The following is a 25,704-nucleotide window of genomic DNA, read 5'->3' as shown; positions in this document are numbered from 1 at the left end:
AAAATCAAAACATGGCAGAGGTGATTGGAGAAAAAAATAAGGGTGCATGAAGTGCCAGAAAAAGCATATTTAGGTTCTGATAGCATCCACAACAAAAGGGATAGTTACAACTTCTTGAGTAGGAAAGGTGGACAGATCCAGCCTAACCACGTAGCAGGACAACTGGTAGGGACTGTTCTAAGGGGTAGGCATTATGGGAAGTAAAGGAACATTATCTCATTAAAGGACTGTTTTTTCTTGCTATCTTTCTAGAATAGCTTCTGAGAATGGTCTCATACCTAGTTTATTGACCCTGCTCAACTGAAATGTTAAATCTTCACCCATATTAGCAATTTCATCCTCTTCACTGGTCCTTACTGTGTTACTTTTCTGTAGGTTTTAGGAGGCACAGTGATGAAAGTTATTGTTGTGATCACTTTTACAGAGGAGACACAAATGGATGTCCAATCAACCCAGATGAGTACCCACAAAAGACCAAAAAATGATTTCACCCAAATCCAAATTGATGAGACTATCCAGCTTATTAGGTACACAAAGTACTGGTGAGGAATTATAGGAACATGGTGACACCCAAACACTTACATCACCACAAAGTCCCATTCCACCATGGATGATGACCTTTTAGAAACTGTACCATGGAGTTCTGCTCTTAATCAACTTTTTACTTCTATGTATACTCTAGTATTTCCCAAGGTCACTTGCAGCCAAGGGCAGCAGTGATAGCAGAAATACCATGCAAGGATCTCTTGACTCTCCTTAAAGAGTATCAACAGCTCCATTACTATTATCATTACCATTTAAAATTGGCTACCACTGTATTTTTCTGCTGTGGTGGCCATGGCTATGGGGCAACATTCAACATGGCATCTTGTTATAACTGGAGGAAAAAACACCATGCAATAGTCACTCAAGCATCACTTTTTACTCTTTGCTATTAGTTCTTTAACAGTAACTTTTATCCTTGCCTTGGGATTCAAAAACAGAGGGTGCAATAGATTAAATGTACAAACACAGTGAATGACTTCCTTTTTTGCTCTCTGGCCATCTTGGTGGCTGATCTTGGTTGGGGGTTGTCCCTCGCCTAAGGCAGGAAGATGCTGGCTGCAAAGAAGACAAAAGTCTCTGGATTTGATCATCTCTAGGCTTCAGCTTGATATGAAAAGTTGAAAGTATGTGCGAGGGTACAAAAAGACTCTGAAGATGATCAGAAAAGGCAAAGAGAAGTTTGTTATCCTTGACAACTGATGCCCAGCATTGAGGAAATCTGAAATAGAATATTATGCCATGTTGGCTAAAACTGGTGTCAATTACTACAGTGGCAATAATACTGAATTTGGCACAGTGTGTGGAAAACACTACAGAGTATGCACACTGGCTATCACTGACCCAGGTGATTCTGATATTATTAGAAGCATGCCAGAACAGACTGGTGAGAAGTAAACAAGAAAGTTTTCCTTTAATAAAACTTTGCCAGAGCTCCTTTTGAAAAATTACAGTGAATGTGTAATTAAAACCAATTCTGACTTTTCACTATTGAGTTGTAACTCACAGGAGCGAACACAGTGAAGGTTTTAGCGACTTAGAAAGTAGATGGGGTGCTTGCTTCAGCAGCACATATACTAAAATTGGAACAATACAGAGAAGATTAGCATGGCCCCTGTGCAAGGATGACATGCAAATTCATGAAGCGTTCCATATTTTTTGAAAGGCTGGAAAACAATTTTCCAAACAAATGGTCTGAAGAAACAAGCTGGAGTAGCCATTCTGATATCGAATAAAATTGACTTCCAACCCAAAGTTATCAAAAAAGACAAGGAGGGATACTTCATACTCATCAAAGGTAAAATCTTCCAACAGGAACTCTCAATTCTGAATACCTATGCTCCAAATGCAAGGGCAGCTGGATTAATTAAAGAAACTTTAGTAAAGCTCAAAGCACACATTGCACCTCACACAATAATCGTGGGAGACTTCAACACACCACTTTCATCAATGGACAGATCATGGAAACAGAATCTAAACAGGGACACAGTGAAACTAACAGAAGTTAGGAAACAAATGGATTTAACAGATATTTATAGAACATTTTATCCTAAAACAAAAGGATATACCTTCTTCTCAGCACCTCATGGGACCTTCTCCAAAACTGACCATATAATTGGTCACAAAACAGGCCTCAACAGATACAAAAATATTGAAATTGCCCCATGCGTCCTATCAGATCACCATGGACTAAGGCTGATCTTCAATAACAAAATAAATAATAGAAAGCCAACATTCACGTGGAAACTGAACGAAATTCTTCTCAATGATACCTTGGTCAAGGAAGGAATAAAGAAAGAAGTTAAAGACTTTTTAGAGTTTAATGAAAATGAAGCTACAACATACCCAAACTTATGGGACACAATGAAAGCATTTCTAAGAGGAAAACTCTTACCTTTCCTCCAAATGGTCTGAAGAAACAAGCTGGAGAAGCCATTCTACTAGAAACTAGAGAGAGCACATTCTAAAAGAAACTAGAGAGAGCACATTGGGTAAGAAAGACACATGCTCAACTATGTTCATAGCAGCCTTATTTATAATAGCCAGAAGCTGGAAAGAACCCAGATGCCCCTCAACAGAAGAATGGATACAGAAAATGTGGTACATTTACACAATGGAGTACTACTACTCAGCTATTAAAAACAATGAATTTATGAAATTCCTAGGCAAATGGATGGACCTGGAGGGCATCATCCTGAGTGAGGTAACTGAATCACAAAAGAACTCACATGATATGTACTCACTGATAAGTGGATATTAGCCCAGAAACTTAGAATACCCAAAATACAAGATACAATTCGCAAAACACATGAAACTCAAGAAGAACGAAGACCAAAGTGTGGACACTTTGCCTTCTTAGAATTGGGAACAAAATACCCACGGAAGGAGTTACAGAGACAAAGTTTGGAGCTGAGGCAAAAAGCTGCACCATCTAGAGACTGCCATACCAGGGGATCCATCCCATAATCAGCCTCCAAACGCTGACACCATTGCATACACTAGCAAGATTTTGCTGAAAGGACCCTGATATAGCTGTCTCTTGTGAGACTATGCTGGGGCCTAGCAAACACAGAAGTGGATGCTCACAGTCAGCTATTGGATGGATCACAGGGCCCCCAATGGAGGAGCTAGAGAAAGTACCCAAGGAGCTAAAGGGATCTACAACCCTATAGGTGGAACAACATTATGAACTAACCAGTACCCCCTGGAGCTCCTGTCTCTAGCTGCATATGTATCAGAAGATGGCCTGGTCTGCCATCAGTGGAAAGAGAGGGAGGCCCATTCGTCTTACAAACTTTATACGCCTCAGTACAGGGGAATGCAGGCCCAAGAAGTGGTAGTGGGTGAGTAGGGGAGTTGGGGGGGGGAGGGTATAGGGGACTTTTGGGAAAGCATTGGAAATGTAAATGAACAAAATACATAATTAAAATAAAATTCAAAAATTAAAAAAAGAAAGTAGATGGGAAATGCTACAAAGCTTTTATTGCATTTTAGTGTTCAAACCATATTGTTGTTTTCTACTGTTTTTATAGCAGGGTGATTTAAACAATTGTTTGTATATCATTTGCACAGAGCAGCAACTATTGCTAAAATACATCCTCTGCTATGAAGATTGTTAAGGATTGATTTTTGACCATCTTCATGAGAAACTTGTGATTTCAGTATAGGAATGTAGGAAGATTTTAGAATGTCATTTTCAATGGAATTCTTATACTTTCAGTGGGTATGAAAATTAGTGTAGCTAGTAACATGTTTCTTAAAAATACTAAAAGTAGGACTATCATATAAATCTAGCCATACCGCTCACTTCTGGTTACCTCTACAGGGATATATACTCAAAGTAATCAAGGTTATTTTACTATAGAGAGCCCTGCGAAATCTATCTCAGTACTAGTCACAATAGTCAAGATACAGAATCACCCTAGATGGACATCAGTATAGAAATAGATAAGGAAACTGTGGCATATATGTAAGATGGAGTATTATTCAGCCACCAAGAACAAATAGGAGAATGGACAGGAGTAGCAAGCATCATATTAAACACAATAAGCCAGGCTGAGAAAGAGGGGAGCTATCACATTTTTCTCTTATTTATGAAACTTGAAAGTTATGACAGGAAAGCAGAAGGACTCTTAGAGAAGCATAAGGGGATGGAGGCCCAGGAGACAGCTGACAACAATAGAGTGGTGGTGGACATTATCAAAATGTGGAATATTTGTCTATCAGATTGTTACAACAAAACCCATTACTCTGTAGAACTAATAGGTGCTAATTTTAAAAAGAGCCATTACCAAGCACACAACTGGAATAGCAGAGGGAATATACAAAATAGAGTGGGAAAAATATGTTTACTTTAAAAATGGTGACTTTTGGCTTCCAGGAGTTAGAGATATGTGTAAAATCATAGCCAACAATGTCAAGAACAATAAATATAAAAGTAACAACCAAACACAGTAATGGCAGCCTTCTTAAATGCCCACCTAGACATAAAACGTAAGCAAGATAGTTTCAGCTATACTTGTTTGCTTGAGTTCTTATATGGATTTTGGTTCAACTTGCTAGTTTATGTAAAGAAGCCAGCTGGAGTTTGGATGGAAAGTATGTTGAACATGCCGTAAACAAAATACAAAGAGAAAATCCTGCATTGTCCAAAGTTAAAAAGACACACTACAAACAAACAAAAGAGGCAAGAACTGCAGCACAATTTTTGTCAGAAGCCTTGCAAACCATGAGACAATGAGTGACATTTTTAAAATGCTGCAAGGCAAACAAACCTTTTAACCCAGCGTTCCTAAAGCTATAAATAACACCTTTCAAAAATGAAGAGGAACCAACTGCCTTCTCAGGAAAAAACAAACAAACAAAAAACAAAAGAAAACAAAACAAAAACAAAACACAACACAACACAACACAACAAAACAAAACAAAACAAAAAAACCCGAGAGCTACTCTGTAAGAAAAGTTAAATGAGCTGCTTCAGGCAGGAAGCTAATGCCATATAAGATTAAGGAGAAAATTTGAATTGGCACAAAGACAAGAACACTTCAAATGAACTGAACTCAGACCATTTTTTTTTCTTTAGTGAATGCAAGACTTCTATGTATATTCCTTATTAGATAAATCATTCATCACATTTTCTCCAAATTTGTCTTAATAGTGTTGGGGAGACAGCTCGGCAAATAAGATCACTTGCTATACAAGTTTGAGAACTGATCCTTCTTAGAAGGAGGAACAAAATACCCTTGGAAGAAGTTACAGAAAGAAAGTGTGGAACAGAGACTGAAGGAAAGACCATTCAGAGATTGACCCACCTGGGGATCCATCCCATAAACAACCACCAAACCCAGACACTATTGCAGATGCCAACAAGAGCTTGCTGACAGGAGCCTGATATAGTTGTCTCCTGTGAGGCTCTGCCAGTGCCTGACAAATACAGAAGTGGATGCTCACAGTAATCCATTGGACAGAGCACAGTGTCCCCAATGAAGGAGCTAGAGAAAGGACACAGGAGCTGAAGGGATTTTCAGCCCCCTAGGAGGAACAACAATATGAACTAACCAGTAACCCCAGAGATCCTTGGGACTAAACCACCAATCAAAGAAAACACACAGAGTGACTCATGGCTCTAGCTGCATATGTAACAGAGGATGGCCTAGTTGGTCATCAATGGGAGGAGAAACCCTTGATCTTGGGAAGATTCTATGCCCCAGTATAGGGGAATGCCAGGGCCAGGAAGCAGGAGTGGGTGGGTTGGGGAGTAGGGTGAAGGGGGAGGGAATAGGGGATTTTTGGAGAGGAAACCAGGAAAGGGGATAACATTTGAAATGTAAATAAAGAAAAAATCTAATAAAAGAAAAGAAAGAACTTACCCCAGAACCCACATAAAAAGTGGGGTGGTGGTTATGGATCTGCCTCTGACTCAGTGCTGGGTGTGTCAGAGACAGGATCGATTTGGCTTATCAGTCGCCAGTCTAGCTCCAAGTTCAGTAAGTTTTGGCTTTAAATTCAAATCTTCGATCCATTTTAGGTGAACTGAATATATAGTATGAGATAGTGGCATAACTTATTTCCCTTCTTTTTTTTTCTCCTTTATTTTTTATTACTCTTATCATTGTATTTTTTTCTATAATTCTTGTCATTAATGATGATGGTGGTGGTAGTGGTGGTGATGATGATGATTGGAGTCAAGGTTTCACTGTGTAACCCAGTCCAGCTTTGAACTTTCAACTCTTTTTTTGCTTACATTAATTTATTTACTTTACACTCAGACTTTAGTTTCCCATCCTTCCTCTCCTCCCAGTCCCACCCATTTCCCTGTCCTCTTCTCTTTCTACTCCCCATCACTTTCTCCTCTAAAAAAGGACAGGCCTCCCTTGCAGTAGGACTAAGCATATCTTCTCCTATTAGGATTAAACAAGGCATTCCAGTTAGGGGAAAGGAATCCAAACACAGGCAACAGAGTCAGAGACAACCCCTGATCCTTCTGGTTAGAAGTCTCACATGAAGACTAAGCTGCATATCTTGTGGGGCATCTCTGAGAGAAGCTAGAAACCGAGGACAATGGAAACTCCTAGGAATTTTTGAGGGTGACCCTACCTAAGATTCTAGCAATGTGAGATATGGAGCCTGCATCAGCTGTCTCCTGTACACAGGCCAGACTTCCAATGGAGGTATGGGGACACCAGTCCAGCCACAAAACCTTAAACCTACAATTTGTCCTGGATATAAGACATGGGGCCTAGGTCTGTCCCATGCATGCTCTCTGTTTGGTTATTCAGTCTCTATGAGATCCTCTGGGCCCAGGTTAGTCGAAACTGTAGGTTTTCCTGTGGTATCCTTGCCCCTACTGGCTCCTTCAATCCATCTCTTTTTTTTTTTTTTTTCTGCAGGATTCCCCAATCTCTGTTAAGATTTGGCTATTTCCATCATTTGCTGGGTGAAGCCTCTCAGATGAGTTATGCTAGACTTCTGTCTGCAAGTATAACAGAATATCATTAATACTATCAGGAATGTGGTCTCTCTCATGGTATAGGTCTCAAATTGGGTCAGTAATTGGTTGGGCATACCCTCAATTTCCATTTTTTTACCCCTGCTTGTGCTGTATCCAGGGAAAATTGTGAGTCTAAGGTTTTGTGGCTGGGCTGGTGTCCCTATCCCTCCATTGGAAGTCTGGCCTGGATACAGGAGATGGCTGGTTCAGGCTCTATACCTCCCATTGCTAACCCTAACCCTAACCCTAACCCTAACCCTAACCCTAACCCTAACCCTCACCAGCTAGAGTCACTCTCATAGATTCCTGAGAGTTTCCATTGTCCTAGGTTTCTAGCTTCTCCCAGAGATGCCCCACAATTCTAGTTGTCTCTCCCAGTACTGTCTACTTCTACCAACCCCAGACTTGATTCCTCCTGTTCCTCTTCCCACCCCTTCTACCACCCTGTTTGCTCCCTCCATCCCCACCCATGTTTATTATATTTCCACTTCTCAATGAGATTCCTCCTTGGGCCCTCTGTTTTATTTAGCTTCTTTGGGTCTGTGGATTGTAGAAAGTTTCTTGTACATTATGGCTGATATCCACTTATAATTACGTACACACCATGTTTGTATTTCTGGGTCTAGGTTACATCACTCAGGATCTTTTCTAGTTCCATCTATTTTCCTGCAGATTTTATTATCTCATTGTCTTTAATAGCCCAGTAGTATTCCATTGTGTAAATATACCCCATTTTCTTCATCTATTCTTTGTTTGGAGGACATCTAGGTTGTTTCAGTTTTTCATTCATTTTCTTCACTTGTTTGCTTGTATTTTCCTATATTTCTTTAAGAAATTTAGAATAATTTTTATTCATTTACTCATTCATCTTTAAAGGTCCTATCATGTAAATAAGATTGGATTTAAGGTCATTTTCTTATGCTTCAGCTGTGTTTAGTTGTCCAGTGCTTGCTGCAGCAGGATAGCTGGGCTTTGGTGGTGCCATAATGCCCTGGCTATTGTTATTTGTGTTATTTTGCTGACCTCTGGTCATCTGATTTTTATGACAAATGCTGATTTCTGAGTTTATTTGTTGAATGATTGGTTTTTGTTGTTTTTTGATTCTTTTTTCCCTCCTTGGTTTCTGTTTCTCTTCATTCTTCTGACCTGAGTGGTTTGGGGTTCTGGTGACCAGTGATTCTTCAGGTTCAGTAGTGTTCTCAATGGGTGGTTTTGTGTGCTAAAGTTCCTTCTGGGAGCTCTATTCTCAGCAGGCAGTATTATAGGGTAGGAAATGAAGCATACAATATGGAGTGATGTTTACCACTGTTGGGTATGTTTTCAGGAGAGTTGACAGGCGAGGGCCTGGCAAGTGAGAGCTTGGTGTGGAGTTTTACCTGTTGCTTCTGGTGCTGGGAGGCCCCCAGGAATACAGGTAGAGTTGTGGGATGGGAAATGAAGCTTAGGCTATGGGGTGAGGTTTATTAATGTTGAGTATACATTCAGGGGCCTTAGGGGGGTAAGGGCTTGTGTTAGAGAGGCTCTGAACTGGTGTTCCTGGTGCTGGCAACTCTCTTAGTCAGCTTCAGTTTTGAAATTTTCTTCTGAAGTATATAGAAATAAAATTGACTTTTATATATTGATTTATCTTGAAAATTTATTGAACTTAGAGTTTCTTATAGGTTTTCACTGTGTTTCAAAGATCTTTTAGTAGGTATATAAAAGAGTGGGTATCTTTATGGCTTTTCATACAGATACACACACACACATATACATAGATGATATAGATATAGATACACACACACACTGGATTTCTTTGGGTTTTCTATTATTTTGATCATGTTATCTAAAAAAATAAAATAGTTTTACTTCTAGCTTTCTTATCTAGATGCCCTTTACTCCTTTTTGTGCCCCCATTATAATGCTGACAAAAAAAACCAGTAAGAGTGGACATTGTTGTCTTGCTCTTGATCTTATCAAGAAAGCATTCAGTCATTGACTGGTACATATGATGTTGACTTCTTTTTTCTTTTTGCATTTTCATGTATGTGTACACCTGTGTATGGATGGCTTATATGTGTGTGGGTGCACATTTATTTGGTGAAACTCAAAGGTTGATGTCAGGAGTAATGCATTTTTTTAATGTTATTCTTTGAAGCAGGGTCTTGCAGTTGAACCCAGAGCTTGCCTTGCCAATGATGCTAGTGTTATCAAACTTGCTCTGGAGATTCTTTGTCTTTGTCTTCCGAGGGTGGCATTATATCAGAGTGCCATACCCATCAGGCATTTTCATGGGTTCTCAGGATCTGAACTTCAGTCCTCATGCTTATATGACAAGCACTCTATCCACTGAATGATCTCCCCAGTCTATATTTAGATTCCTTTTATCATCTTTTGTAGGTTTCCTTTTAGTCTTAATTGGTTTGCTTTTATCACCAAACACGATAAAAGGATTTTTTCAACTGTGTTTTCTACATCTAATGAAATGGCTATGCAGAACTTTCCTATTTCTCAGTTGATGTGTTATTTTATATTAATTAATTTTCATGTGTTAAGTCAACTAAATTTTTACAATAAATTTGGTGTGTATATGACTAGCAAATACTGATATGGGCTTTTCTTGTGGTATCTTTATCTAGTTTTTTGTTTGTTTGTTTGTTTGTTTGTTTGTTTTTTGTTTTGGTTTTGGTTTTGGTTTTGAGACAGGGTTTCTCTGTATAGCCCTGGCTGTCCTGGAACTCACTTTGTAGACCAGGCTGGCCTCGAACTCAGAAATCTGCCTGCCTCTGCCTCCCAAGTGCTGGGATTAAAGGCACATGCCACCACGCCTGGCCTTTATCTAGTTTTACTATCAGGATATCTTTGGCTTAATGTAGTGAGTTGATAAGTGTCCCTTCTATCTCAAGAAAGATTTTTTTTTTTTATCAAGAATTCATATGACCCTTCCGGTCCATGCCAGCACCAGGGCACCTTGGGCGAGGAGTCTGAGGACACTCCCAAGGTCACCACAGGACCATCCACGGGATCTTAAGACCTCTGATGAATGGAACACAATTTCTGCTCCAATCCAATCAGATGGGACCTGAGACTGCATTAATTAGGGAAACAGAAAATCCGGCCTGATCAGGGTCACAAGTCCCTTCCAGTCCATGCCAGCAATGAGGCACCTTGGGCGCAGAGTCGGCAGACAAACCCTAGGTCCCCACAGGACTTTCTACAGGATCTGGTGAGTGGATCACAACTTCTGCCAGGAGGCAGGTTCAAACACCAGATATCTGGGCACATTCCCTGCAAGAGGAGAGCTTGCCTGCAGAGAGTACTCTGAACACTAAAACTCAGGAGAGATCTAGTCTTCCAGGTCTGCTGACAGAGGCTAACATAATCACCCGAGGAACAAGCTCTAAACAGAGACAACTACAAAAACTAACTCCAGAGATTACCAGATGCCGAAAGGTAAACGTAAGAATCTTACTAACAGAAACCAAGACCACTCACCATCATCAGAATGCAGCACTCCCACCTCACCCAGTCCTGGGCACCCCAACACACACAAAAAGCTAGATCTGGATTAAAAGCATATCTCATGATGATGGTAGAGGATATCAAGAAGGACTTTAATAACTCACTTAAAGAAATACAGGAGAACACTGCTAAACAGGTAGAAGACCTTAAAGAGGAAGCACAAAAATCCCTTAAAGAATTGCAGGAAAACACGATGAAACAGGTGATGTAATTGAATAAAACCATCCAAGACCTAAAAAGGGAAGTAGACACAATAAAGAAAACCCAAAGTGAGGCAACGCTGGAGATAGAAACCCTAGGAAAGAAACCTGGAACCATAGATGCAAGCATCAGCAACAGAATACAAGAGATGAAAGAGAGAATCTCAGGTGCAGAAGATTCCATAGAGAACATCAGCACAACAATCAAAGAAAATGGAAAATGCAAAAAAGATCCTAACTCAAAACATCCAGGAAATTCAGAACACAATGAGAAGACCCATGGATAATAGGAGTAGATGAGAATGAAGATTTTCAACTGAAAGGGTCAGTAAATATCTTCAAAAAATTATTGAAGAAAACTTCCCTAACCTAAAGAAAGAGATGCCCATGAACATATAAGAAGCCTACAGAATTCCAAATAGAATGGATCAGAAAAGAAATTCCTCCCAACATATCATAATCAGAACAAAAATGCACTAAATAAAGATAGAATATTAAAAGCAGTAAGGAAGAAAGGTCAAGTAACATATAAAGGCAGGCCTATCAGAATTACACCAGACTTTTCACCAGAGACTATGAAAGCCAGAAGAGCCTGGACAGATGTTATATGGACACTAAGAGAACACAAATGCCAGCCTAGGCTACTATACCCAGCCAAACTCTCAATTACCATAGATGGAGAAACCAAAGTATTCCACGACAAAACCAAATTCACACATTATCTTTCCATGAATCCAGCCCTTCAAAGGATAATAAAAGAAAAAAAATACAAGGATGGAAACCATGCCCTAGAAAAAGCAAGAGAGTAATCCCTCAACAAACCAAAAAGAAGACAGCCACAAGAACAGAATGCCAACTTTAACAATAAAAATAATAGGAACAACAATTACTTTTCCTTGATATATCTTAATATCAATGGACTCAATTCCCCAATAAAGAGACATAGACTAACAGACTGGCTACACAAAGAGGACCCAACATTCTGCTGCTTACAGGAAACCCATCTCAGGGAAAAAGACAGACACTACCTCAGAGTGAAAGGCTGGAAAAAATTTTCCAAGCAAATGGTCTGAAGAAACAAGCTGGAGTAGCCATTCTAATATCGAATAAAATTGACTTCCAACCCAAAGTTATCAAAAAAGACAAGGAGGGACACTTCATACTCATCAAACATAAGATCCTCCAAGAGGAACTCTCAATTCTGAATATCTATGCTCCAAATGCAAGGGCAGCCAGATTCATTAAAGACACTTTAGTAAAGCTCAAAGCACACATTGCATCTCTCACAATAATACTGGGAGACTTCAACACAGCACTTCCATAAGTGGACAGATCGTGGAAACAGAAACTAAACAAGGACACAGTGAAACTAACAGAAGTTATGAAAAAAATGGATTTAACAGATATCTACAGAACATTTTATCCTAAAACAAAAGAATATACCTTCTTCTCAGCACCTCATGGTACCTTCCCCAAAATTGACCATATAATTGGTCAAAAAACAGGCCTCAACGGACACAAAAATATTGAAATTGTCCCATGCATCCTATCAGACCACAATGTACTAAGGCTGATCTTCAATAACAACATAAATAATGGAAAGCCAAAATTCACGTGGAAAATGAACAACACTCTTCTCAATAATACTTTGGTCAAGGAAGGTATAAAGAAAGAAATTAAAGACTTTTTAGAGTTTAATGAAAATGAAGCCACAACATACCCAAACTTAAGGGGCACAATGAAAGCATTTATAAGAGGGAAACTCATAGCTCTGAGTGCCTCCAAAAAGAAACTAGAGACCACAAACTAGCAGCTTGACAACACACCTAAAAGCTCTAGAAAAAAGGAAGCAAATTCAACCAAGAGGAGTAGATGTCAGGAAATAATCAACCTCAGGGGCGAAATCAACCAAGTGGAAACAAGAAGAACTATTCAAAGAATCAACCAAACAAGGAGCTGGTAGTTTGAGAAAATCAACAGGATAGATTAACCCTTAGCCAGACTCACGAGAGGGCACAGGGACAGTATCCTAATTAACAAATTCAGAAATGAAAAGTTAGATATAACAACAGATCCTGAAGAAAACCAAAACACCATCAGATCCTTCTACAAAAGGTTATACTCAACAAAATTGGAAAACCTGGATGAAATGGACAAATTTCTAGACAGATATCAGGTAGAAAGTTAAATCAGTATCAAGTTAATGATCTAAACAGTCCCATATCCCCTAAAGAAATAGAAGTAGCCATTAATAGTCTCCCAACGAAAGAAAGCCCAGGACCAGATGGGTTTAGTGCAGAGTTCTATCAGACCTTCAAAGAAGATCTAATTCCAGTTCTGCACAAATTATTTCACAAAATAGAAGTAGAAGGTACTCTACCCAACTCATTCTATGAAGCCACAATTACTCTGATACCTAAACAACAGAAAGATCCAACAAAGATAGAGAACTTCAGAACAATTTCCCTTATGAATATCGATGCAAAAATACTCAATAAAATTCTAGCTGACTGAATCCAAGAACACATTAAAACAATCATCCATCCTGACCAAGTTGGTTTTATTCCAGGGATGCGGGGATGGTTTAATATATGAAAATCCATCAACGTAATCCACTATATAAACAAACTCAAAGACAAAAAACACATGATCATCTCCTTAGATGCAGAAAAAGCATTTGACAAAATCTAACACCCATTCATGATAAAAGTCTTGGAAAGATCAGGAATTCAAGGCCCATACCTAATAATGATAAAAGCAATCTACAGCAAACCTGTAGCCAACATCAAAGTAAATGGTGAGAAGCTGGAAGCAATCCCACTAAAATCAGGGACTAGACAAGGCTGCTCACTTTCTCCCTACCTATTCAACATTGTACTTGAAGTCCTAGCTAGAGCAATTCGACAACAAAAGGAGATCAAGGGGATACAAATTGGAAAGGAAGAAGTCAAAATATCACTTTTTGCAGATGATATGATAGTATATATAAGCGACCCTAAAAATTCCACCAGAGAATTCCTAAACCTGATAAACAGCTTTCGTGAAGTAGCTGGCTATAAAATTAATTCAAAAAATTCAATGGCCTTTCTCTACACAAAGAATAAACAGGCTGAGAAAGAAGTTAGGGAAACAACACCCTTCTCAATAGTCACAAATAATATAAAATACCTTGGCGTGACTCTAACTAAGGAAGTGAATAATGTGTATGATAAGAACTTCAAGTTTCTGAAGAAAGAAATTTCAAAAGATCTCAGAAGTTGGAAAGATCTCCCATGCTCATGGATTGGCAGGATCAACATTGTAAAAATGGCTATCTTGCCAAAAGCAATCTACAGATTTAATGCAATCCCCATCAAAAGTCTAACTCAATTCTTCACTGAGTTAGAAAGGGCAATTTTCAAATTAATCTGGAATAATAAAAAACCTAGGATAACAAAAACTATTCTCAACAATAAAAGAACCTCTGGTGGAATCACCATGCCTGACCTAAAGCTGTACTACAGAGCAATTGTGACAAAAACTGCCTGATGCTGGTACTGTGCCAGACAGGTTGTTCAATGTAATGGAATTGAAAACCCAGAAATGAACCCACACACCTATGGTTACTTGATCTTTCACAAGGGAGCTAAAACCATTCAGTGGAAAAAAGACAGCATTTTCAACAAATGGTACTGGCACAAATGGCAGGTATCAAGTATAAGAATGTGAATTGATCCATTCTTATCTCCTTGTACAAAGTTCAAGTCTAAGTGGATCAAAGAACTCCACATAAAACCAGAGACACTGAAACTTATAGAGGAGAAAATGGGGAAAAGCCTCAAACATATAGGCACAGGGGGAAAATTCCTGAATCGAACAACAATGGGTTGTGCTGTAAGATCAAGAATTTACAAATGGGACCTCATAAAATTGCAACGCTTCCTCAAGGCAAAAGACACTGTCAATAAGATAAAAAATCCACCAATGGATTGGGAAAGTGTCTTACCAATCCTAAATCTGATAGGGGACTAATTAATATCCAATATATACAAAGAGCTCAAGAAGCCGCACTCCAGAAATTCAAGTAACCCAATTAAAAATGGGGTACAGATCTTAGCAAAGAATTCTCACCTGAGGAATACTGAATGGCTGAGAAGCACCTGAAAAAATGTTCATCATCCTTAATCATCAAGGAAATGTAAATCAGAACAACCCTGAGATTCTATTTCACACCAGTCAGAATGGCTAAGATCAAAAATTCAGGTGACAGCAAATGCTGGCGAGGATGTGGAGAAAGAGGAACATTTCTCCACTCCTGGTGGGATTGCAAGCTTGTGCAACCACTCTGGAAGTCAGTCGGGCAGTTCCTCAGAAAAGTGGACATAGTACTACTGGAAGATCCAGCAATACCTCTCCTGGGCATATACCCAGAAGATGTTCCAACTGGTAATAAGGACACATGCTCCACTATGTTTATAGCAGCCTCATTTATAATTGCCAGAAGTTGGAAAGAACCCAGATGTCCCTCAACAGAGGAATGGATATAGAAAATGTGGTACATTTACACAATGGAATACTACTCAGCTATTAAAAACAATGAATGTATGAAATTTTTGTGTAAATGGAAGTATCTGGAGGGTATCATCCTTAGTGAGGTAACCCAATTACAATCACTTGATATGCACTCACTGATAGGTGGACATTAGCCCAGAAACTTAGAATACCCAAGATATAATTTGTAAAACACAGGAAAATTAAGAAGAAGGAAGACCTATGTGTGGATACTTCATTCCTCCTTAGAACAGGGAACAAAATACCCATGGAAGGAGTTACAGAGACAAAGTTTGGAGCTGAGATGAAAGGAAGGATCATCCAGAGACTGCCCCACCCGGGAATCCATCCCATAATCAGCCACCAAACCCAGACACTATTGCATATGCCAGCAAGATTTTGCTGAAGGGACCCTGTTATAGCTGTCTCCTGTGAGGCTATGCCAGTGCCTGGTAAATATAGAAGTGGATGGTCACAGTCATCTATAGGATGGAACACAGGTCCCCCAATGGAGGAGCTAGAGAAAGTACCCAAGGAGCTGATGGGGTCTGCAAGCCTATAGGTGGAATAACAATTTGAACTAACCAGTATCTCCAGAGCTCGTGTCTCTAGCTGCATATGTAGCATTCTCTTAAGCCATCATTGGGAAGAGAGGCCCCTAGGTCTTGCAAAGTTTATATGGCCCAGTACAGGGGAATGCCAGGGCCAAGCACTTGGAGTTGGTGGGTAGGGGAGCAGGGTGGGGGGAGTGTATAGGGAACTTTCGGGATAGCATTTGAAATTTAAATAAAGAAAATATCTAATAAAAATAATTATTAAAACATGAGTCTAGACTGCTATAAATAAATAAATAGAGTATGAAGAGAAAACTCTTTCTTAGAGAAGAATTTCCTATTAATAAATATAGGCGTGAGGGTTAGAAAATCATCAGAACTCTAATATTTAATGAAGATAAGGTAAGACACCAAGTTATTAACCTAAATTAAATGTTTCTTTCTCTTAGTTGCTTTTCTTAGGAATTTTGTGACAGTATCAAAAAAATAACAAACATGGAATACACATGTTGCCAATTAATCTGTGACAACTAGAGGTAAAACAGGATATTTTTACAGCCTAAAAGTATTACTACCAAGTAATTTAGCAACCAGAAAGAGAAAAACAGTAACTGAAGTGGAAGTTAATAAAGAGAAACCCAACACCTGAATCAAATGATCAAGGCTTACATTGTCAGTAATAAAGCCAATGGACATCATGTGTCCCCTGCTGTGATGTACTGAGAAGAGCACATCAGCTCTTCTGGAAACATTCTTGGTAAAATTAATGTTTTTCAAAATGATCACAAGATATCCTTAGAGAAACTTCAATTAGCATACATTATGCAAAATATCAGTTGTTGTCAATTGTGGAGTTCACAAAAGACAAGGAAATGCTGTGGATATAAACAGACTTTAGGAGATTAAGAACACAGAAGGAAATCAATGAAATTTTGAATACCGTACCTTTGGAACATAAAGCATATATTAGAGAAACTTGTGAAATCATAATGAAAGTTTATTAAATTTAACATCATTGTGCCAACATCAAATTTTTGATTATAATTGTTCCATTTTTATATCAAATATGAAGATGAGTAGAAGCTGGTTAAAGAGCACACAGGGATTCTTTCTACTTTTTTGCAACATTTATACACAGTATCTTTTATCTACATAAAGAATTGCTGAAATAAGGAAACAAACAACTCAGAAAAATAAATATAAAACAAAATTTTGGTCCTTTAGTTTGGGAAGGGAAGAACAGAATGCCAGCGAGGTAAGCTTCTGGAATTCCCAAATGGCTGCCTTCCACAACTGAGGTTACTTTAATTAAAGAATTCTGCTACTGAACAGCAGCATAAATCAACATTATAACATGCAAATGCTCTTGAACAGGTTGGTACAATTCAGGGCAGGTATTTGCATACTTTAACCTGCCCTGGGCCAAAATTGATTATTAAGTTATTGATAGAATGTATTTTACTAAATCATGCTAAGAAGATGAAAGTGAGAGCTCACTGTATTAATTAAATGAAAATTTAGTTTTGTTTCAAAGTAATCTAGGAGCCTGTGGTATTTTCATGTAAAAAACAAGAGATGAAAACAAATCCAACAACAAGCTGTAGTTCGGCTACACAGGAAAGTGTGCAGTGAATTCTGAACTTGATGTGTGATGACAGAAAGGTAGCTGGAAGAAACAGGAGGCAATTTGAATCCATATTTATGTCCAGACACACTAATTACAAAGTGAGTCCTGTGTGTATAACATCAAAGAATTCACTTGCAGAACAGTTTTCTAGCCACAGGGTCATGTAACAGGAATCCCTTCATCTTTTTGTCACTAAATCCAGGTGCAGTGCACAAAACATGGTTGGGTTTTAACAACTGAAAAGCTTTCACAGTACTAGTTACATTTCTTATTGCACCTTAATTGAGGAGGAAGGTTTATTTTGGCTTATGACTTGATGGGATAAAGTCTATAATGTCAGGGCAGACATGGTGGTGAGACCCTGAGGCATCTGTTTACATTGCACCTGCATTCAGGAAGCAGAAAGAAATGAATGCTGGCACTCAGATTGCATTTCTGCCCCTCCCCCTTTTCTTTTTTCTTCACTCTGAGCATCAATGCATATTTAAAGTTGGTTCTTCTTCAATTAAACGTCTGGAAACGCCTTCATAGACACATCAAAAAGTGGATCTCCTAGATGATTTTAAATTGAGCCAAGCAAACAATAAAGACCAACCAATACACAGATACTGGTGGCTTTGCCACAACAGAAAGAGACAGGTTAGATCTTGGATACTAGCCTTTCAACTCTTAGCGCCTTTTGAGAATTTAGTTTTTGAAACAAAGATAAACTTCTATCTGCATAGGAAGATTAAGCAGGTAAACCAGTGGTCTGGATTCATCTATATGGTGAAATTTTGTTTTCAATGTTCTGAACAAAACCCAGAATACATTTAATTAATTAATTTATTTATTTAGATATTTTCTATATTTACATTTCAAATGTAACCCCCTTTCCTAGTTTCCACTCTGAAAATCCCCTATCATCTCCCACCTCACCCTACTCCTCAACCCACCCACTCCCACATACTGGCACAGGCATTCCCCTATACTGGGGCATAGAATCTTCACAGGACCAATGGCCTCTCCTCCCATTGATAACCAACTAGGCCATCCTCTGATACGTATGCAGCTAGAGCCACAAGCCACTTTCTGTTTTCTTTGATTGGTGGTTTAGTCCCAGGGAGCTCTGGGGATATGGTTTAGTTCATATTGTTGTTCCTCCTTGGGGGCTGCAAACCCCTTCAGCTCCTTGGATACATTCTCTAGCTCTTTCCTTGGGGACCCTGTGCCCTGTCCAATGGATGACTGTGAGCATCCACTTCTGTATTTGTCTGGCAATGTCAGAGCCTCTCAGGAGACAGCTATATTAGGCTCCTGTGAGCAAAACCTTGTTGGCATCTGCAATAGTGTCTGGGTTTGGTGGATGTTTATGGGATAAACCCCCAGGTGGGGCAGTCTCTGGATAGTCATTCCTTCAGTCTCTGCTCCAAACTTTGTCTCTGTAACTCCTTACATAGGAAGTCTGTACCCTCTTCTAAGAAGGATCTAAGTATCCACACTTTGGTCTTCCTTCTTCTTGAGTTTCACGTGTTTTGCAAAATGAATCTTGGGTATTTTGAGCTTCTGGGCTAATATCCAATTATCAGTGAGGACATACCATGTGTGTTCTTTTGTGATTGGGTTACCTCACTTAGGATGATATCCTCCAAATCCATCCATTTGTTGAAGAATTTCATGAATTCATTGTTTTTAGTAGCTGAGTAGTACTCCACTGTTTAAATATATCACATTTTCTGTATCCATTCCTCTGTTGAGGGACATCTGGGTACTTTCCAGCTTCTTGCTACTATAAATAAGGCTTCTATGAACATAGTGGAGCATGTGCCCTTATTACAAGTTGGAGCATAGTCTAGGTATATGCCCAGGAGTGGTATTGCTGGATCTTCTGGTAGAACTATATCCAATTTTCTGAGGAAATTCCAAACTGATTTCCAGAGTGGTTCTACCAGCTTGCAATTCTACTAGCAATGGAGGAGTGTTCCTCTTTCTCCACATCTTTGCTAGCATCTGTTGTCACCTGAATTAGTCATCTTAGCCATTTTGATAGTTGTGAGGTGGAATCTCAGATTTGTTTTGATTTGTATTTCCCTGATGATTAAGGATGTTGAACATTTTTTTTAGGTGCTTCTCAGCCATTTGGTATTCCTCAGTTGAGAGTTCTTTGTTTGGCACTGTACCCCATTTTTTAAAGGGTTATTTGATTTTCTGGAGACCAAACTCTTGAGTTCTTTATATATGTTGGATATAAGCCCTCTATCAGATTTAGGATGGTAAAGATCTTTCCCCAATCGGCTGCTTGCCATTATGTCTTATTGACAGTGTCCTTTTTCTTACAGAAGCTTTGCAATTTTAGGAGGTCCCATTTGTCAATTCTTGATCTTACAGCATAAACCATTGCTGCTCTGTTCAGGAATTTTCTGCCTGTGCCCATATCTTCAAGGCTTTTCCCCACTTTCTCCTCAATAAGTTTCAGTGCCAGTGCCTTTATGTGGAGTTCTGTAATCCACTTAGACTTGAGCTTTGTACAAGGAGATAAGAATGCATCAATTCCATTCTTCTACATGATAACCACTAGTTGAACCAGAACCAATTGTTGAAAATGCTGTCTTTTGTGCACTGGATGGTTTTAATTCTTTTGTCAAAGATCAAGTGACCATAAGTATGTGGGTTCATTTTTTGGGTATTCGATTCTATTTCATTGATCTACGTGTCTGTCACTGTACCAATACCATTCAGTTTTTATCACAATTGTTCTGTAGTACAGCTTGAGGTTAGGGATGGTGATTCTACCAGAGGTTCTTTTGTTGTTGAGAATAGCTTTTTCTATCCTAGGTTTTTTGTTATACCAGATGAATTTGCAAATTACTAAATCTGTAAAGAATTAAGTTGGAATTTTGATGGGTATTGCATTGAATCTGTAGATTCCTTTTGGCAAGATAGCCATTTTGACTATATTAATCCTGTCAATTCATGAGCATGGGGGACCTTTCCATCTTTTGAGATTTTCTTTGATTTCTTTTTTCAGAGATTTGAGGTTCTTATCATACAGGTCTTTCACTTGCTTAGTTAGAGTCACACCAAGTTATTTTATATTATTTGTGACTATTGTGAAAGGTGTTGTTTCCCTAATTTCTTTCTCAGCCCGTTTATCCTTTGTGTAGAGAAAGGCCACTGATTTGTTTGAGTTAATTTTATATCCTGCTACTGCACTGAAGCTGTTTATCAGGTTTAGGAGTTCTCTGGTGGAATATTTGGGGTCACTTAAATATACTATCATATCATGTGCAAATAGTGATATTTTGACTTCTTCCTTTACAATTTGTATACCTTTGATCTCCTTTTCTTGTCTAATTACAATGGTTAGGACTTCAAGTGCTACATTGAATAGGTAGGTAGAGAGAGTTGTCTACTCCCTTATTTTATTGGGATTTCTTCATGTTTCTCTATTTGGTTTGACGTTGGCTACTGGTTTCCTGGAAATTGCTTTTATTATGTTTGGTTTGGGCCTTGGATTCCTGATCTTTCCAAGACTTTTATCATGAAGGGGTGTTGGATTTTGCCAAATGCTTTCTCAGCATCCAATTAGATGATCATGTGGTTTTTAATCTTTGAGTTTGTTTATATAGTGGAGTACATTGATGGATTTCCATATTTTGAACCATCCCTGCATCCCTGGGATGAAGCCTCCTTGATCATGATGGATGAAATTTTGATGTGTTCTTAGATTCAGTTTGCAAGAATTTTATTGAGTATTTTTGCATTGATATCCATAAGGGAAACAGGTTCTCTTTCTTTGTTGATTTTTGTGTGGTTTAGGTATCAGAGTAATTGTTGCTTCATAGAACAAATTGGGTAAAGTGCCTTCTTTTTCTATTTTGGGTAATAGTATGAGGAGTATTGGAATTAGGTCCTTTCTGAATGTCTGATAAAATTATGCACTAAACCCATCTGGTCCTGGGATTTTTTTTTTTTTTTTAAGTTGGGAGACTATTAATGACTGTTTCTATTTCTTTAGGGGATATGGGACTGTTTAGATCATTAATCTGATCTGGATTTAACTTTGGTACCAGGTATGTGTCTAGAAATTTTTCCATTTCATCCAGGTTTTCCAGTTTTGTTGAGTATAGGCCTTTGTAGTAGGATCTGATGATTTTTTGGATTTCCTCAGGTTCTGTTGTTGTTTTCCTTCTCATTTCTGATTTTTTAATTAGCAAAACATCCCTGTGCCCTCTAGTTAGTCTGGCTAATGATTTGTCTACTTTGTTGTTTTTCTTAAAGAACCAGCTCCTGGTTTGGTTGATACTTTGTATAGTTCTTTTTGTTTCCACCTGGTTGATTTCAGTCCTGAGTTTGATTATTTCCTGCCATCTACTCCTCTTGGGTGAATTTCCTTTCTTTCTTTTTTTTCTAGAGCTTTTACATGTGCTGTTAAGCTGCTAGTTTATGATCTCTCTAGTTTCTTTTTGGAGGCACTATGTGTTTTTCTCTTGGGACTGCTTTCATTGTGTCCCATAATTTTGGGTGTGTTGTGGCTTCATTTTCATTACATTCTAAAAAAGTCTTTAATTTCATTTTTTACTTCTTCCTTGACCAAGGTATCAATGAGTAGAGTGTTGTTCAGCTTCATTGTGTATGTGGTCTTTCTATTATTTTTATTGAAGACCAGCCTTAGTTCGTGGTGATCTGATAGGATGCATGGGACTATTTAAATATTTTTGTATCTGTTGAGGCCTGTTTTGTGATCAATATGGTCAATTTTGGAGAAGGTACCATGAGGAGCTGATAAAAAGGATATCCTTTTGTTTCATGATAAAATGTTCTGTAGATATCTGTTAAGTCCATTTCTTTCATAACTTCTGTTAGTTTCACTGTGTCTCTGTTTAGTTTCTGTTTCTAGGATCTGTCCATTGATGAGAGAGGTTATTGAAGTCTCCCACTATTATTGTGTGTGATGTACTGTGTGCTTTGAGAGTTACTAAAGTTTCTTTAATGAATGTGGATGCCATTGCATTTACAGCATAGATGCTCAGAATTGAGAGTTCATCTTGGTAAATTTTACCTTTGATGAGTATGAAGTGTCCCTCCTTATCTTTTTTGATAACTTTAGGTTGAAAGTCAGTTTTATTCAATATTAGAATGGCTATTCCAGCTTGTTTCTTAGGAGTATTTGCTTGGAAAATTGTTTTCCAGCCTTTTACTCTGAGTTAGTGTCTGTCTTTGTCACTGAAGTTGGTTTCCTGTATGCAGCAAAATGTTGGGTCCTGTTTACATAACCAGTCTGTTAGTCTATGTCTTTTTCTTTGGGAATTGAGTCCATTGACATTAAGGTATATTGAGGAAAAGTCGTTGTTGCTTCCTGTTATTTTTGTTGTTAGTGTTTGAATTCTGTTGATGTGGTTATCCTTTTTTATGTTTGTTGAAAGATTACTTTCTTGCTTTTTCTAGGGTTTAGTTTCCCTCCTTGTGTAGGACTTTTCTCTTTATTATCCTTCGAAGGGCTGGATTTGTGGAAAGATATTCTGTAAATTTGTTTTTGTCATGGAATATCTTGGTTTCTCCATCTATGGTAATTGAGAGTTTTGCTGAGTATAATAGCCTGTGCTGACATTTGTTTTTTGTTAGGGTCTGTATGATATCTGCCCAGGATATTTTGGCTTTCATAGTCTCTGGGGAAAAGTCAGGTGTAATTCTCCTAGGTCTGCCTTTATATGTTACTTGACCTTTCCCCCTAATTGCTTTTAATATTATATCTTTGTTTTGTGCATTTGGTGTTTTGATTATTATTTGATGGCAGGAATTTCTTTTCTGGCCCAAATTATTTGGAGTTCTATAGGCTTCTTGTATGTTCATGGTCATCTCTTTCTTTAGGTTAAGGAAATTTTCTTCTATAATTTTGTTGAAGATATTTACTGGTCCTTTAATTTGGAAATCATCATTCTATCCTATACCTATTATCCTTATGTTTGGTCTTCTCATTATATCCTGGATTTCCTGGATGATTCTGGTTTAGGATCATTTTACATTTTGCATTTTCTTTTTGTTGTGTCATTGTTTCCTATTATATCTTCTGCACCTGAGATTGTCTCTTCTATTTCTTGTATTCTGTTGGTGATTCTTGCATCTATGGTCCCTGTCTTCTTTCCTAGGTTTTCTATTTCCAGAGTTTTCTTCCTATTTATTTATTGTTTCTATTTCCATTTCTAGATCCTGGATGGTTTTGTTCAATTCTTTCACCTGTTTGGGTGTGTTTTCCTGTAGGTTTTTAAGGGATTTTTGTGTTTCCTCTTTAAGGGCTTCTAGCTGTTTACCTGTGTTTTCTTGTATTTCTTTAAGGTAGTTATGTATGTCCTTCTTATAGTCCTCCATCATCATCATGAGAAGTGACTTTATATCCATATCTTGCTTTATGGTGTGTTGGTGCATCCAGGACTTGCTATGATGGGAGAGTTGGGTTCTGATGTTGCCAAGTAACCTTGGTTTCTATTGCTTCTGTTCTTATGCTTGCCTCTTGCCATCTGATTATCTCAAGTCTTCCCTGCCCTCACTATATCTGATTGGAGCCTGTCTTTCCTGTAATCCCTGTTGAGTCAGAATTTCACTGATTCCATCTTTCTCTGTGATCCTGTGATTCTGGAATCTTGTGATGCTGAGATTCTGGGTTTGTCAGAGTTCTTGTCACTCAAGCTTCCTCTGAGACCCTGAGATCCAGGTGTGACCGAGCTCTTGGGATCCTGGGATCCTAAGATCCTCAGTGTGTTTAAGCACTGTCTGGAAGTGGTATTTCCTCTGGAGACTGTGGGGATGTCAGCTGAGTTTGAAACCAAGGGTATACCAGTGTTGACTGGAAGGAACTGGAGCCACTGCTCAGGCTAGGTTCCTGCATCCCTGCTCCTGCTGGCCCCTGGCACTCCCGGTTGTGTTGGAACAAATGTTGTGTTCTTACCAGTGATACTAAGTTCCTAGGGGTGCTAGGGTTCCTGGAGGGTGGAGAGTCCTCTGGGTACCCTGGGACTGTCTGCTGAGTTCATGGCCCAAGGTGGCCTGATGCTGGAAGGAACTGAAGGAACCCAAATCACTCCAGAATACATTTCAAAAGGCACATTTTATCCTTACTGTTTAAAAACATGTCCTTGAGAATATATTAAATCCATATGTTCCTGATCCATTTGCATTTGTTGTAATTCATTAAAATTCTGCTTTGGAAGTTATTAAGCATTTAAACACATTGTGAGTCTTATTCCAATCACTGAAAATCAGCTCTACTGATAGTCTTAAGACATTCTTTACATAATTGCAGGCTTCACCCATTCCATTTCAGGAGGGTTAAGTGTAGCACATTTGGACTTTGTTCTGCTTCTTCTTAGTCTTTAGGTACGATGTTTTCTTTGGATCTGCTCAGGTAGGAATTCAAGTGTTTATGAATAGGGTAAGAAAAGTATTGAGAGTAAGTCTTGTTCTGGGTTCCAGTCCCACCTCCATCACTTAATAGCTGGTATCAGTCAGAATCTCAAAAGGAAAAACAGATAGCACACTCCAATTACTATACTTCCAGGAAGGGCTCCTAAATGAATAATTTACAAATGTGTGGGGAGGGTCTCATGGAAAAAAATTAGTGGTGCTGTTGTTGGTTAAGATGAGAGGGGGACTGGTTTAAAGAACCCAGAGAATTCATGCATCTAATTCTAACTCTTCGAAGGCTGAGACAGGAGAATGGTGAGTTCAAGGACAGCCTGAGCTGCATAGTGATTCACTGTCTCAGAAATAAATAAATAAATAGAAAAAAAAATAAGCAGAGAGGTACATGTGACAGATACCAGAATCATTTACTGTGTAATGCGTGCAGTCTGAAAGAATGCTTTAAGGAGGAAGACAAGGAATAAAGATTCAACATCATTTTCTACCTACCTGTTCAGATACTCTGAACCCAAATTGGCAAGTGGCCCAATGATGTGGTTAAGTAATACAGATAAAAGGTGACAGCGCATCTGTAGAGGCAAATGGAAAACATTTAATATCACATGCAATTCTGGGAAATTATTTAACCTGCAGTCACTCAACTACTCCTGTAAGCCAATGGAAGTCACAGAACAGATTGCAGGAGTAGTCTCATCACCTTCACCATGAGTTTTAGGGATGGTTCATTCAAAATAGTGCAAGTGCTTTTACCTATAGAGCCATCTTCCTTGCTTCATCTTCCACATGGATGCAATAAAACATATTGTGGGATTGAAGAGAGTTAAATGGAGCCAATAACCCTGAAAAGAGCACCTGGTGTCA

General features: G+C 38.6%; 1 non-coding gene and 1 pseudogene across 1 annotated transcript; both read left to right on the top strand.

The window, feature by feature from the left end:
• The first annotated feature begins 1,094 nt into the window (after positions 1-1,094).
• On the top strand, positions 1,095-1,490 carry Gm14530 (annotated as a pseudogene).
• Positions 1,491-1,595: 105 nt separating this feature from the next.
• On the top strand, positions 1,596-1,702 carry Gm23678. The gene has a single exon (XR_003953245.1). It is a non-coding gene; the product is annotated as a U6 spliceosomal RNA (small nuclear RNA).
• Positions 1,703-25,704: the final 24,002 nt, after the last annotated feature.

Source organism: Mus musculus, chromosome X (assembly GCF_000001635.26).
Source record: "Mus musculus strain C57BL/6J chromosome X, GRCm38.p6 C57BL/6J".
Classification (NCBI taxonomy): domain Eukaryota; kingdom Metazoa; phylum Chordata; class Mammalia; order Rodentia; family Muridae; genus Mus; species Mus musculus.
Note: the sequence above shows the minus strand (reverse complement) of the source record. Positions and strands in the feature narration are given on the sequence as shown.